Source organism: Vidua chalybeata, chromosome 17 (genome assembly GCF_026979565.1).
Source record: "Vidua chalybeata isolate OUT-0048 chromosome 17, bVidCha1 merged haplotype, whole genome shotgun sequence".
In the NCBI taxonomy this organism is placed as follows: Eukaryota; Metazoa; Chordata; class Aves; order Passeriformes; family Viduidae; genus Vidua; species Vidua chalybeata.
The window spans coordinates 8,569,785-8,582,268 of record NC_071546.1 but is presented as its reverse complement, the minus strand read 5'-3'; positions in this window follow the sequence as shown (position 1 = coordinate 8,582,268).

Sequence of the window (12,484 nt, the reverse complement as noted above, 5' to 3'; positions counted from 1 at the left end):
GGAATTCTGGTGGCAGCCACAAGTGCTGCAGCTTCCTGAGCCCATGGACATGTCCAGGCATCAGAGTGCTCAGATCTCAGCAGCATCAAAGGGAAGAACATGTGACAGATGAAACTGGGGACTTACGTTTACTTTTGTGAATTTTTTTCTGTTAATTTAAGTTGGGTTTAGTTTTTTTGTTTTGTTTTGGGTTTTTTTGTTTGTTTGGTGGGGTTTTTTTGGGTTTTTTTTTTGTTTTGTTTGTTTTTTGCTTGTTTGTTTGATGGTTGTTGTTGTTGGGTTTTTTAACTGGAAGTGTCTCAGATTCAATCCAATAATTAAGGGACATTTTATTACACATAATATGTAGGACAGAAAAAACCTATTCCTTCCCCAGGCCTCATTTTGACATCTGAGCATCAAACCTCCAGATTTTGGGCTGAGAAAGTAGTGACAGAGCTGCCTTGGATAATGAAGGAACAGCCTTAGACGTCTAACTCCTTTAGGATTTCAATTATTTAATTTCTGAGGAAACTTTGGGAGACCATTGCCATGTGTCTCTACTTTTTATTATTACTATGTATGCTGAAGGCTTCCAGTTACCATCCTTATGTGTGACTGAACTTTCTAGTTCTCACACAATAAAAATCTGCAGTGGTCAGGGAAAATCCTGGAAACAATTCTTCCTCCCTGTCCTGACCCCCTCTGTCTCATGACCTCTGCATCAGATGTTTCCACAGGTTCTTCCCAAGGTTTCCCTGTGGCTGAAGTTTGGTGCAGGTGGATTAGGTCCCCATTCTGCACTGAGGCTCAATCCAGGTGAGAAAACAGACCAAAGAGCAAAAAAGATCTTCTCCTAGAGTTCTCAAAAACTCTGTTCTTAAAATAAGAATTTTAAAATTCCAAAACTTGTAAACATCTCTTGATATTTTATCTGTGTATGAGGTCACCCTACAAGCTGGGGCATCATCTCATGCTATCCATTGGTCTCAAGAACATTTGCATGAGGACCGAAGAAAAGGAAGAAGAAGAGAAATGGCATTTTTTATAATTCTGAGGGGAAATTATATTTTTGGAGGTTTAATTTGTGCTTTCCTGCAGGCTTTGATCTTTCAGACAAGGTGAATTAGATTTTGCAATATGCTTGGAGTTGCTTCTACTAACATTGAAGTAGATATTAAAGCAGTTCAGGGCCAGTCACCAAGGGTGCTTGCTAAATTTTGCCCAAGGATGCTTTTTATTGTCTCCTCATTGTGATGCTCAGAACATGACAGTAAAATTTAATGATTTAACAAGCTGCTTTCTTACTGCCCTCTCTACCCTTGTTTTCTTCACTGAAGCTTTGAGGTTGTGAACCATTCCAGAGAAACACCCATGCATCCCACTTCAAATCCCAAAGCCTGCCAAATGGGCTGGTTGGCACCTCCTGCCCAACACCTCCCGAGCTCTTCCCTGAGTTTGTAAATTCCCATTGGAACCAGCAGGTGATGCTGAAGCAGAAAACATGGAGTTCATTCTGCCTTCTATTAGGCTTTTATTTTCCTCCCATAAAATTCACAAGTGAGAAAAATCCTGTGATCCTGGTGGGGTATTTAGAAACATAAGACAGAAATGCTGGCATGCAGCATATGGCTTTGTTCTCACCGTCTACTCAGCTCTTCAATCCCAGGGAAAACACTCTGGGCTTTTTCACACCTAGGACAGAGCGAGGACACCTGAACTCATGGGAACTTCTCTCTAGTGGGAAGTTAGTGGGGTCTGGGCTCTCCGTGAGTGGGTCTTCCCACAGCACTTGCAAAGCCCCAGAGCTGCTCTCCAGTGACCTCGCTGTGACATTCCCAGGCTGTGACAGACACCACGTGTTCCCTTGCAAGTCTGCAGGTGTTGGAGTGAGCATTGAGGAAGCAGCTGTGTTGGGAGAGGAGACTCGAGCTCAGCATCCTGCTGTGCTCCTCTGCAGACATGGTCAGTGACCCTGTCCAGAGCAAGGACGTGGCTTTTCCTTTTCCAAGGATCCCCCCCTGCATCATCAGCAGGTTCTGGGAGTCACACTGAGCTGTGAGTCTCCCTGGCAAATCATCCTGATGGTCTTCCCTTGAAGCTGGAACATTGCAAGGGTTAGCAGTGCCACAGATGTGCCTCTCTGGGCTGGTTTTTGCTTTTAGTCCTTGACTTAATTCTGCATCTTAATGTTTTGGCTGAGACATCTGCTTGTGGGAGAGATGGCATTTATTAGATAAAAGGAAGAAGGAGAAATGGGAATGTCATCAGTAAATACCAGCAGAAAACGGATCCCTTTTTGGTGCCGGTGTTCCCTGAGAATACAAACTCCCACCAACCTCCTCCAGCACCAGCATGGCAGGAGGGGACACCAGGTGCCTGCCCCTGCCCCTGCTCACCTCCCCTCTCCCCCAGGCATGGCACACAGAGGGTCAGTCCCAGCCCCACCCAGAAGTGCAGCCACCACCTCGTCTGCTCCATTTCCACAGCAGCTGATGCTCCTCTCCAGCTGCCACCAAGGGCAGGGACAGCCCAGCCCAGGCAGTGACACCCTCACCCTGCAAACCTTCACTCCTAACTGGAGCAGAACCCATCCCAACGTCCTGCCCATCATCACCTTCTGTCACTGTCATCTCTGTGATGTGCAAGGAAGGATCACATGGACTTTTACCATCTGGGCTTTGTCTGCTGATGTAGCCCCAGGAGGGATAACTTCTTTCATTCCCCTGACCATTCCTTGGCTTTTCCCTTAACTGGCAGCTCCAGTGTGTGATATGTGCTAATTCTGTTCAGACAAAATCTAAAAATCAAATTAGTAGCTTTAGCAGAAACATTAAACTGCGGTGAAGAGACACTTGATAGGCAGCCTCCACTCCAGGGGATGGAAAATGCAAAAGATCTTCCTGACAGGCACTGACAAGTGCGAGTGTTGCCAAATTTTCAGGGGAAAACAATATTCAATATGTCAAGGGAAGAGCTTGATACCTTCAGTCTTCCCCCACTCACCACAGGGACCAGGACCCAAATATTCTGTTTGGATGATTGGACCTGCTGAAAAGAGTTCAGAGGAAGCCACAAAGATGCTCAGAGTGCTGGAGCCCCCCTGCTCTGGACACAGGCTGAGAGCTGAGGGTGTTCAGCCTGGAGAAGAGAAGGCTCTGAAGAGACCTTAGAGCCCCTTCCAGTGCCCAAAGGGGCTCCAAGAGCAATGGAGAGGGACCTTGGAAAGGGCATGGAGTGACAGGACAAGGGGAAATGGCTTCCCACTGCCAGGGGGCAGGGTTAGATGGGATATTGGGAAGAAATTCTTCCCTGTGAGGGTGGGGAAGCTCTGGCACAGGTTTTGCCAGCACAAATCCTTTACATATTTTCTAAGGAGCTTCACCACTGTACCCAGGTGCCTTCCACACTGCAGTGAACTTTGGTGGTTTGGGGGTCTGTAGGAGGCATTTATTTCCAGGATGGAAATGTACTAGGCTTAAAAGTTTTGCTTGATGAATATTTTTTGCAAAAAGCTTTTAGTTTCTTTTCCTTTCCTTCCCCAGAGGATTTAGTTCAGTTTTGTGCTCTGACTTCCCTGAAGGCACACACAGCACAAGGATCCAAACAGAGCAAACAAAGTTCACAAGTTCAGAGCAAACTTTCATATCCCTTCTTAGTTCGTAGCTCAATCCTAGATTAATTTCATCCAAATTTTCAGGCAGTTTCAGTTGACTTTGTACAGCATTTTCCCCGGAAAGTTAAGATGCAGCTAACATTTTTTTGAAAGCTCCAGCTAAAGCCAGAGCCAAACCCTGGCTAAGAGATGTGGTGACCTTGATGGAAAATAAACAGAAGAAACGTGAAACAGAAACAGTCAGAGTCCTCCACAGCCTCCTCCCATGACATCAGGCACCTCAGCTGCAGAAAATGTCACCTCTGGCAACCAGATGACATGGATGAAAATTTCTAGGAAAAGGGAAGAAAGAAAGAAAAAAGATTTGCTTTTATTCTAAGAAACATCATGTGCAGCTGCCGTCCTCGAGGAAAAGATTGAAAAATCATTTCCTGGTTAGCCAGGGGCTGTTGGGTATTTTGTTCCTTAACAAGGTGATCTGGCCAAACCTAATGAAGGAGGAGGATGAAGCACGTGCAGCCCCTGAAGCTGGAGGAAAGCGCTGTTCCTTCAATCCCTGGGACATGGATGTCTGCACTTGGAGCACATCTCTGCCCATGCCATGGACAGGGCTCTGGAGAGCCAGCCCAAATTTGGGAGAGCTGAAAATGTTTATGGCAGCATCAGAATCCAGCAGTAAATTCGTGCTGCCATAAATGTGAGCACTGCTGGCACTGCCATAAACATCCACAGCAGAGAATTTCAGTTTCTTACCCTTGCCAGACTATCCACCTTCTCCAAAACTGTTTGCAGTTCATCTGCTCTGGGCAGGAACGTTCCCCCACTCCCTCTGTGCAGATCTGCCAGCACCATCCTCTTCCTCCCAGCCCAGGAATGACACAGGGACATTTTCCATCCCCAGAATTCACTTTACCACTGCTAAGCCTACACTGTGGGTACATAAAAGCACCAGCCAGATCCCTGCTTCATCACAGCCTCAGATGATGGGCTATGTCTTAAAAGCATGGGAAAGCTTTTAGGAAGTCATTTAGGAAATTCTATTTGCCTGTTCTCAGGCCATCTCTCAGGCTGTGGCTCAGTGCCAGGAGCAGGAGCTGTGTCCTCCCCAGCTCTGAGCAGCATCCTCAGGAGGTGCAGATGCCAAAGGAAGCTTGTTCCCTGCTCCTGGGATGAGACACGACCAGTTAAACAAACCTGCAGGAACAGGAAAAGCCTCAGGGGCCTCAGGGTCCAGATACAGTGTGTCCCTCCCAACCCAAACCGTTCTGGGATTCTGGGATTGCCCCAGATGCAGTTTGGGACCCCAGAATGAACCCACTGGTGGTTCTGGCCACCCCTGAGGGCTGGCTGTCCTGGGAGCCCACTTGCACCTGGGTAAGAGCAGAGCTGCAGCACTGATTTACCTGGGACTCCACCAAGGCACTCAGACAGGGCTGAAGGTTTCCAAGATCATTTCTCCTGGGATCACATGTCACTCTGGATCACATGTCACTCTGAGCCCTGCTGAGGGATGTGTCTGGGCTTTTCCCAGCCCAGATGAGCAGTGGCTGCTCCTGCTCCGTTTGCCATCCTTCTCCTCAAGGGCACCATGCACTGGAAATTTGCTGATGGGTTTTTTCCTGGCTAACTTCTGTTTTTTTCCTTTGTGCGTAAAGTGAATCTCACGCAGACCTGGATCACAGGCTCAAGTTCCCCTTCCCAAATCCCTGTCTGGATCACAGGCTCAAGTTCCCCTTCCCAAATCCCTGTCTCTCAGCAAGGCCAGCATTCGTGTCTTAAGGTTGCACTTCAGATCCTGAATTTATGTGGCTTTGGGCTGAATACTTAAAAGAGTTGTTTGGTGATTTCATCCTTGGAAGTTGAGGTGCAGGTGCTTAAATACAGCTCTTAAATTTTCTTCTTTTTTAATGTGAAAATACTAATGTTTGAGGACAGCTGCTGTCCAAGGACTGACCCATTTTGAGAGTACTGCTGTATTTTTCTGGCCCATCTTCTTTTTGCTCCTTTGTGCAGTATTTGTTTCCTGAGAGAAAACAACAGATCAATTTTGCCTCATTATGTTCACTGCACATTTTTAGAGATTCCTTTTAAAATTCTCTGTACTGTTCCACCCTGTTTATCTGAAAGGTTGCAGGAACTTGAAGCATCATTAGATCCTTGACAGAAATTATTTCTGCCTACAATTTACCAACCCTGCTTGGAGAAAAGCCTCAAATCAAAGGCAGGGAAGCTGCCCTGGAGCTCGTTAGCTGTGTGAGGCTATGCTCTCTGGGCAGGCCACATCAACAGCTCACCCAGGGCTTCCAAAACTTCCTGATGTTTTGTGGAAGAAACCCTGACCCCCAAACAGGATTTTGCTTCCTATATCATGCTCCCAGACCACAATCCCCAGCTCATCTGCAGCAGTTTTTTTCAACACCACAACCATAGTGGAAAAAAATCCTCCATCTCCTGATCTGTGTTTACTTCCACATTCTACTTAAAAGCTTCCAAAACCCAGTGGGATAAGAGCATGTTCAATAGCACAGATGAAAATAATGTCATGTCCTGATGCCCAGTTTGTGCCTGTGGAGCATCTGCCATGGCCTGGGAATGGGCTTCTGGATGCTGCTGCTGTAAAAGTGCTGGGAGCTGTGTCCTCACACTTTGGTTGCAACCACTTCACTCCTCCAATGCCAAAACTTAGGTGGAACAGCTTGAAAACACAACGATTTATAATATTTTCCACTTGGCCAGAGAAATTCACTAAACCAAATTTCCTTTTACTTTGCAATATGTTCTTGAGAGCAAGCAGTGAGGCATTAAAAACATTGGCTTCCGTGGATTAAAATATCCCTTGTTTGTCCTCCTGGAAGAGGTGACCTTAAAACACTTGTGCATCAATTCACCCCTAATATCACCAGGCCACTGCAAAAACAGCTTTTAACCTGAAATCACATCTCACATGTGAAACCAGGGGGAAGATAAGCCAAACAACAATTTTGTGTTAGCCTAGAACTGTCTTTAACTTGAGAAATTAAACAGAAACACTGGAAGTCCACAGAAATGTCACAAGCATCTGTTTGCACACCTGGAGGTGTCAAAGCCTTCATCCCAGTCCTGGTGTGACCTTCCTCCCTATAATCTTGCTCTCCCCATCTCTACACTTGGGATCCCTCCAGGGACAGGCAAAAAGAATCCAGACAAGGTCTTTTCTCGGGGTCTGCGGATCGAGGTGACCCCAAGATTGTAAAAGTCCTCATTTCCCAGCCTGTGCAGCCAAAGAAGGAGTCAGAATGCATAGGATTGGCTTCTCAAGGTTGTTTATTTTTCCTTATCTATAACATTCTTTCTCTGACCTGCTGAGCTCTGTCTAGCAAGTCGTCCATGGCATTCTGTCTGCCCTCTAGGGCAGCATTTACATTTTATACTAGAAATTACATGTACTCTGTTTACAATAACATGCCAATATCTATCATTTATGTTGGACAGTGTGTCTCTACCTTAAACCAATAGAAAAGTGTCACCATCACAGCAAGACATGGAGGGCAAGGAGAAGAAGAAGAAGGTCAGGACATGCCTAAATCCCTCCATCTTGTCCCCTGAACCCCATTCTAAAAAAACCCAAAATTCTACTTTTTGACCCCGTGTTAACTCAACTACCACACTACTCAAATCCTTGTGGCTTGTAATTCCTCATACAAAGTTGGCAGCTTTTTCCACGGGCTAAAATGGAAGCTACAGGTGTTTTTGACTTTGTGCCAAGGTCTCCAAGCCCCCTGCCAGGGTCTCAAGACAGCCAGGGAAGCCAGAGGGATGTCCTGGGTTCCCACAGTCTTTGACTGTCACCAAAGCATGTTGCCCAGGAGGCACACCTTTATTGCCCCTGTACCATGGGATGGTGGAGTGGTGGGGGCTGGGATGCTCCCTGTGGGCAGCCAGAGAGGTTTGCTCACCCTCAGCATGGCAGAAGCCACCCACGAAGCCCATTGCTCCCAGCAGGAATGACTCAGCCTGGGAGACCCAAAGGCAGCACTGGATGCAGATGGAGATGCATTCCTCATCCCTGCAGAGGGAGATGCATTCCTCATCCCTGCAGAGGAAGATGCATTCCTCATTCCTGCAGAGGAAGATGCATTCCTCATCCCTGCAGAGGAAGATGCATTCCTCATCCCTGCAGAGGGAGATGCATTCCTCATCCCTGCAGAGGAAGATGCATTCCTCATCCCTGCAGAGGGAGATGCATTCCTCATCCCGGGCGGGGTGGCAGGGAGGCTGTGCCCTGAGGGCAGCAGTCACTGAGCAGCTCCTGGCTGATTCTCACAGCCCCTGGGGCCGTTCCAATCCGCGTTAGAAACCAGAAGCACGAGAGGAATGGACAGCTCGGGTCCTGTTTGGGGGTGAATTTGTGTTTCTCCTGGGGTTTCATGGCTTGCTTGGAGGTCATGGCTAACAGGAAAGAAGAGCCCGGTTTGGGCAGCATCGCTCCCTGCTTCCCGTCACCCACAGCTGGGAGCAGTCCCCAAGGAGGTGGAATGGCACAGGGAGGCACAGCTCAAAACCAGGATCCTCTTGTTCTTGTGGAGCCCTCAGCATCCTGGGCAAGACAAGAAGATCCCATGTCTTGGCTTTGGAAGACACTGTTGCTGTAAGCACTGTAAAGGAAGTCCCCCTGTGACATCTGGGTGTTTGTAGCAGGGCTAAGTCAAATGGTGAGAACTCATCCAAGTGCCGTTTTGGATGGAGCTACTTGGGTAGATTCTATCACTATTTTTAAATGATCTTTCTTTTGTTTAAAAGTGTTCTTTTCTATTGGATTACATCTTCGCCCATAATTATTACATTGCAATGAAAAAGTTTGGTTCTCTAACAAATAGCAGAGCAAGAGGTTTTCTGTCCTAAAAAAGCCAGTGCTGGAGCTGATGGAGGCTGAGCCCTCATCAGTGCCACTCCCAGCAAAGCTGCCACCGTGGGGTAAGGATCCCCCATCCCTGCAGCTCCCTGCTCCCTCCAGGGTTTCTCTGTGCCCCCTCGGGTGGCTTAATCCAAATTCCATGTGAAACGATGTCAAACACTTTACAAAACCCCGGGAATATTAGAGCTACCTAATAACCATGACTAAGCTAATGAATTCAGACGTCTGTGGATCTGTGTTTCATAAATCCATTAGTTTTATCCCCAGCTTTTAATTCTTCCTTATTTGAATTCCCTTTCACCTATACCATTCTTTTGTCCAGGATTACTGGCTTGCAGTTATCTGGGACATGAGGACAGCCTTTTGAAAATATAAACCAGCTCTTTCCCAACTTTTCTGGTATTGATTAAAAACAAACATCTGCAGACATCAATCTTTGGAGACACTCAGACACGAGTTATATGGACACTGATTTCTAAGTGTACCCCCTGACAAGACAGATATAATTTACTACACTGTTGATTAGAGATGGAACAGGAACGGTTTGATCTCCCATCACAGAGATAAAGCACATAGTTCTGTCTTTCTAAATGCCACAAAGAAATACTGACCAGATCTTACTGCGCTGATTGAACCATGTCACCCTGTGATGAACACACCAGCTGGCACTATTTTTTTTTTTTCTGTTTAATGGTATTTAAAGTTTTTGTGCTTACTCTTGATGGCCACAGATTTAAGCTCTTCTCCCTCATCAGCAGGCTGAGCTTCATAATTCCTGATACACATCACTGGCAAATCAGCTTCTTTCACAAACTACTCCTTTTTGGACTTTTTTGGAATATCTTCTCTGACCTGGCTCCTGGATCTGGATGTCCCTCAAGGCAAAGCCAACATCTCTTTATAATGAATTCCAGGGGCTTGTCCAGATGGCAAACTCTACCTAAAAATTTCCACATTTTTTCACCCTTTTCTGTTCATATTTTAGCTTTTCAACAATTCCAAGTTGGAGAGGCAACTGCTGTAGGACCGTACGGCCATAAATAATGGTGATATTGATGAAAATGCCCTTTGTCAGCCCATATTGGACATAATCAAGCGTTGATCGCCAGTTCCTAAGCAACCACAAAACTCCTGTCCATCAACTAAGTCCAGAACAGGCTCCAGGTTTGCTTTGGTCAAAATATCTTCCATGTTGGAAATTTTTTAGCTCATTGTGAGAAAGCCTTGCAGTGTTTTAATTACTGGCTGCACGAGACTTCCAGCGAAAGTCACCCTTGGGAATGATAGCAGGTTTTTTCTTGCAGGTTGTCAGCAGGAGCAGCAGAGCCCACCCAGCTGCAAGATGCAGCATCTCCTTGGGAAAAGGATCCCTCTCCCACGTCCCCAGGGTTCATAGAAATACATCCACACACATTTTCACTTCTCCAGGGTGAGGTAAGAGGTCTTACAGAGCTACAGATAAAAGCATTCCCTGCTCCTGAAGATGGAAATCTCCCTTCCCTGTCAGGTGATTCCCAAATTTTCAGCTTCCCAGCATTTCTGATCACATTTCTGAGTAAGGAGTTATTTGCTGGAGCTGAATCTCTCCAGGTTTCCACTCCTATCTGCTTGTATTAAGCCACTTCAAATTTCCCTCTGGGCAGAAATTAAATCTGAATCAGGAAAATCTTGATGGAAAATAACATTCTCTCTCTAAAGTATATATTATTTTTCCTTCAGTTAATTAAAAAGTGAATTACACTGATCCTTTTCCAAAGTTTCTTGAGTGTCTAGAGGTTGTGGGTAACTGAAAAGCAGCAAAGACAACTCAAAAGAGCATGAAACAGCCCTTTGCAGCAGGAGATGAAAGAGTCAGCACAAGAAAAACCCAATTTCTTGGCACCCTTCAAAGGTCCTGAGTGTCAGCAGCCAACTATGAGGAGAGCAGGGTTGAAACAGACATCACAGAGAGAGGTGGTCACCTGGACCTGCTCTCATATCTTAGCCTGGGAGAATGATGTCCCAAAATGTCCAAAAATAGAAATGCTACAGACACTGAGCAAAGGAAAAACTGTGGCTGAGAGCCACCGTGCCAAGTGTCCTCCATGGCCTCTCCAGTGGCACGTGGCCACTGCAGTGCAGTCACCAGCAGGGTCTGCAGCAATCACACCAAACCAACCTCCCTTTCCCTCCATCCTCGAGTTTGCCCAGGCTCATTTGTAGGGCAGCCACCCCCTCTGCAGTCTGAGCCCCTCTCGGGGTCTCTGTGGTGCCTTGATGACCCCAAGATTGTAAAAGTCCTTTTTCTCCCATCCCGAGCAGCCAAAGGAGTCTGGAATGCTTCGGATCACGTTGTCAAGGTTGTTTCTTTTTTTCTTATCTATGACATTCTTTCTCTGAGCTGCTGAGCTCTGTTTAGCAAGGAGGCCATGGCAGTCTGCTCTGCCCTCTCGGGCGGTGTTTACCTTTTATATCAAAAGTTGCACACAGTCTGTTTACAATAACATGCCAATTCCTGTCATCTATGTTGCACAGTGTGTCTCTACCTTAAACCAAAAGAAAAGTGTCACCATCACAGCAAGACATGGAAGACAAGAAGAAGGAGAAGAAGGCTAGGACATGCCTAAACTTCTCCATCTTGACCCCCTGAATCACATTCTAAAAATGCCAAAATTCTACTTTTTCACCTTGTGTCAATTCAGCTACTACACTACTCAAACCCTTGTGACTTGCAATTCCTCATACAAAATTGAGAGCTTTTTCCACAGGCTAAAATCAAAGCCACAGGTGTTTTTGACTTCATGCCAGGGCCTCTGAGCCCCCTGCCAGGGTCTCGAGACAGCCAGGGCAGCCAGGGGGATGTCCTGGACTCCGACAAGCTCCCTCCTGACCTTCAGTGCTGCTAGTGGTCTCCCCAAATCTCCCTGTCCTTCCTCCCATCCCTCCTCTCGTGTAGCAGGTATCTGCCAGAGCTGCTGAGCATCGTTCCCGGTGAGCAGCATGGTGGAAAGCTCAGCTCGTGTTTGCCTCTCTCTGTTGCTTCATTCTGGGGACAAGGAAAACTGTCCTACAAGAACTTTCATACCACAGTGATACCTCTGCTTTCAGAGCAGCTGAGCTGTGCTTTGAGCTGTGTGAAACCCCAAGACTCTCTCTGTCCAGTGAATCTGAGACTGAACACATATTTCCTTCAGAAAAGGGTTTTGTTCCCTTTTTTACTTTTTGGCTCAGCAGGTAAAAAAACACGACAAGTATCTGTGTTAAAACTGAATCAAATCTCAGCTTTTTCTCTTCTATTCCAGGTAGGTGACAATTCCTGGAGTTACTCTCATCCACAACACCCAGTAGCTTTGCTTAGATATTAAAGAATCCAGCTTCAAAAATGTGGATTTAAAGATTTCTCTGCAACACTTCTGAGCTCTTCCTACCTGTCAGGGCCATGCTTCCCCAGAGCGGTGCCTCTGGCAGGCAAAAGCCAGGATGCAATTCCCTGGATTCAGCAGAACATTATTTATCTGAGCAGGGAGCAACAATAGCACAGCAGAGATTTCATTTCCTTTCAGCACATAAGAAATCCAGCGAGCGAAGGTGAGATTCAATAATGCAGCAGACAGAAAGAGAGCAAGGCAAGGGAAGGTTTTCAAGTCCTTCTCCTCTGCAAGGAGGAATGAAAACCTTACAGGAGGCTTCACATCTGCATCTCCCTGGTTATCTCAACAAAGGTGCCTCAAATACTCCCCACACAGACTCACCACAAGATTTCCTGGGTGGCTGCAGAAGGACCCAACTTCCCAGCTAACAGAGCTTAATGTGGACTGGCTTGGGGTTTGCCACTCAAACCATTGATCCAGCTCCTTCATTTTATCACATTATTTTTTTTCCCCACAGGGAAAAGGTGCTGCTTGATTCTGGAGGACAATGAGCAGTACAAAGGAACCTAAATTCCTGATCCTTTTGTTCCCAGCAAAACGTGTCAGGCGTGCTGGCAGGAGCTTTGCAGACACAGCACTGGGCCC